The 3,688-nt window shown below is 40.5% G+C and overlaps 1 pseudogene; it reads right to left on the minus strand.

The window, feature by feature from the left end:
- Positions 1-1,181: 1,181 nt before the first annotated feature.
- Positions 1,182-2,109, minus strand: LOC149990456 (large ribosomal subunit protein uL18 pseudogene; annotated as a pseudogene).
- Positions 2,110-3,688: the final 1,579 nt, after the last annotated feature.

The following is a 3,688-nucleotide window of genomic DNA, read 5'->3' on the forward strand; positions in this document are numbered from 1 at the left end:
TCTGATATAAGTATTGCTACCCCAGCTTTTTTTTCAGGTCTGTTTGCTTGGAATAATTTTTTCCATCCCTTAACTTTCAGTCTGTGTAAATATTTTGTTTTGAGGTGTGTTTCTTGTAGACAGCAAATATGTGGGTCATGTTTTCATGTCCATTCCACTACCCTATGTCTTTTAATTGGAGCCTTTAATCCATTGACATTTAAGGTTATTATTGACAGGTATTTATTCATTTCCCTTTGTGCCTGTGTTCCTCTCCCTCTCTTTTTTTCTTCTCTTTCTTAAAGCATTCCCTTTAGCATCTCTTGCAATGCTGGTTTTGTGGAGATGTATTCTTTTAGTCTCTCTTTGTCTGAGAAACTCCTTATTTCACCTTCCATTTTGAATGAGAGCCTTGCTGGGTAGACTAGTTTTGGTTGTAGGCCTTTGTTTTTCATTGTTTCAAATATTTTTGACCACTCCCTTCTAGCTTGTAGTGTTTCTGTTGAGAAATCGGTTGATAGCCTTATCAGAGCTCCCTTGTATGTTATTTGCTGTTTTTCTCTTGCTGCTTTTAGGATTCTCTCTTTGTCTTTGAATGTTGCCATTTTAATTATGATGTGTCTTGGAGTGGGCCTTTTGGGGTTCCTCTTCATTGGGACACTGTGTGCTTCCTGGACTTGCATGACTTTTTCTCTCATCAGGTTAGGAAAATTTTCTGTCATTACTTTTCCTATCAAGTTTTCTATCCCTTGCTCCTCCTCTTCTCCTTCTTGTATTCCTATGATTCTAATGTTGTTTAGTTTCATGTTGTCCTGCAGTTCTCTTAAACCCTCTTCATTTTTTAAAAAATATTTTTTCATTTTGTTGTATAGTGTGGGAGTTTTTTTCTATATTGTCCTCTAATTCACTGATCCGATCCTCTGTTTCATTTAACCTGCTTTTGATCAATTCTACTGTTTTCTTCATTTCAGAAATTGTATTCTTCATTTCTTCTGGTTCTTATTGATAGTTTCTATGTCCTTTTTTATGCTGGTGTAGTTATCTGTAAGTTTCTTGTAGCTTCCCTGTAATTTTTTGTAATTTCCCTGGAGTTTGTCATAGTTTTCTTTGAGATTGTCAAGTATATAGAGCTTCTTTATCACCATTTTTTTTTTGCTGCTTGTTGAATAAGTTTATTATCTTTATCTGAAAAATCGTCATAGAAAATTGTGGTTTGGTTTATTAGCTCTCAGCAGCCCATTCCTGAGCTCGGAGGAAGCTTGCTTTCTTCTGAGTTACCCGATCTTTCTTCTGGGCAAGAGACATTTTGGGACGATTCCACCTCTTCTTTTTAACCTCTCTCTTCGGCTTCTTCTCATAGACTGGATTCTCTCATATAGCAGCATGAGCTTTCTTATACATATCCTCCATCATGTCTGGAGTTACGCTGTTCTTTATGTATTGAGAGAATTGCTTCTTATAAGCATCTCCATCTTCTTCCATTAGGTAATGCATATAATCTGTGACATTCTGACCCATGATGTGCTTCCGATGTACTTCTGCATTGAATTCTTTGCTTTCTGAATCATAACCAGGGAATCGTTTGGTATTGTGAGGGATAGACAAGCCTCCAACCACAGCTCCTTTCAGGGCTCCAAAAACTTTATTTCCAGTAGTAGTTCTGGCAAGCCCTGCATCCAAATAGCAGGTGAAGGCACCAGGTTGACCATCAATGCTTTCCACATTGTATTCATCTCCAGTCACCTCCACTTGGCCTTCATAGATCTTGTCCATGCCAAACCTATTGAGAAGCCTGCGGGCCAGCAGCAGGCCAGTACAATATGCTGCAGTGTAATTTGTCAGGCCAACCTTCACACCATACTTTGGGAGTTCATGAGCATAAGCTGCACATACTATCATATCTCCTTCTATATGAGCATAAGCAATCTGACAAATGATATCTCTGTTGGTTACACGAACTATCACCCTGTATTTGGGTGTGTTGTACTTATTTTTATCCTGGATTATCAAGCGTTTCCGAGCATAGTAATCAGTTTTACCCTCTCGTCGTCTTCTAAATTTCACTTGGTATCTCTTGAAGTAGGCCTTATTTTTGACAACTTTCACAAACCCCATCCTGCAGATGAGAGACCCATGGCCGCGGCTTGCCACAGACCTGCAGGCCCAGCACAGCCCCGGTGGGAGGAAAAGGGCTCTCACCATTTTTTTTAATTCCATGTCTGGTAGTTGGCTTATGTCTATTCCATCTATCTCTCTTTCTGGGGATTCCTCTTTTCCTTTCATTGGGAGGTTGTTTCTGTATCTTCCCATCTTCCCATGTTGGATTCTTCTTGTTTGTTTTTGTTTATCAGATTTGTCTGCTTTGATTTCCCACCTTTATGGTATGAGATTCTTTATAGAAGACCTGGGGGATTCAGTGGTGCAGTGTCTTTGATCTCCTGAGCCTGACGCTCTTGGGATGCCCTTTATGCCATTTCTTTATGCTGTCTGGTTGTATTTCAGTTACTCTTTGGTGGATCCTTCCCTCTGGCTAGTTGATTGAGAGTCACTCTTCCCACCTTGTCTTGAGTTCTTTTGTGGAGATGCTTTTAAAACATAAACACACAACCCAGGCAAGAAACCCACACCCTCCAAAATATCCCCCACCCACAATCCCACTATCAGCAGCAAATGAGCCAGTATTAATATAAATGTAGAGAGGTTAAGACTATTACACTATAGGAGAAACAGGTAAAAGTTTTTTTAAATGAAAATAAGATAATTTTTGAGAGGGAAGATAATAGAATAATAATAGTAGCAAGTAGGGTCAAGGCTATGTGAGACAGTAAGTAATATTTACATTGTATGTTAAAAAGGAGGGGGAAGAATGCAGAATAAAGTGAGAACATGGAAGTGTATAGTATTAGATTTAAATAGCAATTATATGCTATATGTTTACTGTGTAAGGGAGGCTAAGCAAAACAGACAAATAAACAAACAAAAATTAAAGAAGAAAGATAGGAGGAAGAGAAGGTAGGAAACAGATTAAAGAAAGTGTTTTGAAAAAAGGAAGAAGAAACTAAAACAAAATAAAAAGGAAGATAAAAAAGAGAAGAAAACAAAAGGGATGAGAAAAAGGGAAGAAAAAAAAAGAAAGAAAGAAAAAGAAAGAGTTTTTACTCAATTCAACCTTTGTGCACAGTCTTCTTTTTCTGGATCCACCCCTGGTCAAAATTCCATGAGTTTCAAATCTTTTCTGGTTGGCTGGCTGTCAGGAGCTCTGGCTGGTTTCTGTGGCTGTTTTTCTCTCACTCGTGGACCTGCTGCAACTTTCTGCTGTGAGCCACACTGAGTTGGTCTCTCCTCACTTGTCCTGTGGCACCCTGCAGCAATGCTCAGGCTTCTCTAGCAATGTTGTTCTGCGGGCAAGCCAGTGCAGATGTCCCTAGTCACCACCCAGCCTTGGGTCCTGTGTTTGCTCCTCCTCCCATGAAGTCTCTGTGCTCCAAGCCTTAGCACCAGGCTGTGTCCATCCCTGGCTGGCAGTGTCTCACTGCCTCTGTGCACTGCTTGCCTGCCTGAGGTCCCCACTGTGTCTGCGTTTCTACCGCAGGTCTCCTGTATTGGCCCCTCTCCCAGGTTTAGTTCTGCTCCTTTTTGTTTAGTGGTGTCGTGATGCATGTGCCTGGTGCACAGTGTTGCCAGCCCAGATTTTCCAGCCCAGGGGTCC

This window comes from Furipterus horrens, unplaced genomic scaffold, assembly GCF_987537825.1.
Source record: "Furipterus horrens unplaced genomic scaffold, mFurHor1.1.pri manual_scaffold_17, whole genome shotgun sequence".
NCBI classification, from domain to species: domain Eukaryota; kingdom Metazoa; phylum Chordata; class Mammalia; order Chiroptera; family Furipteridae; genus Furipterus; species Furipterus horrens.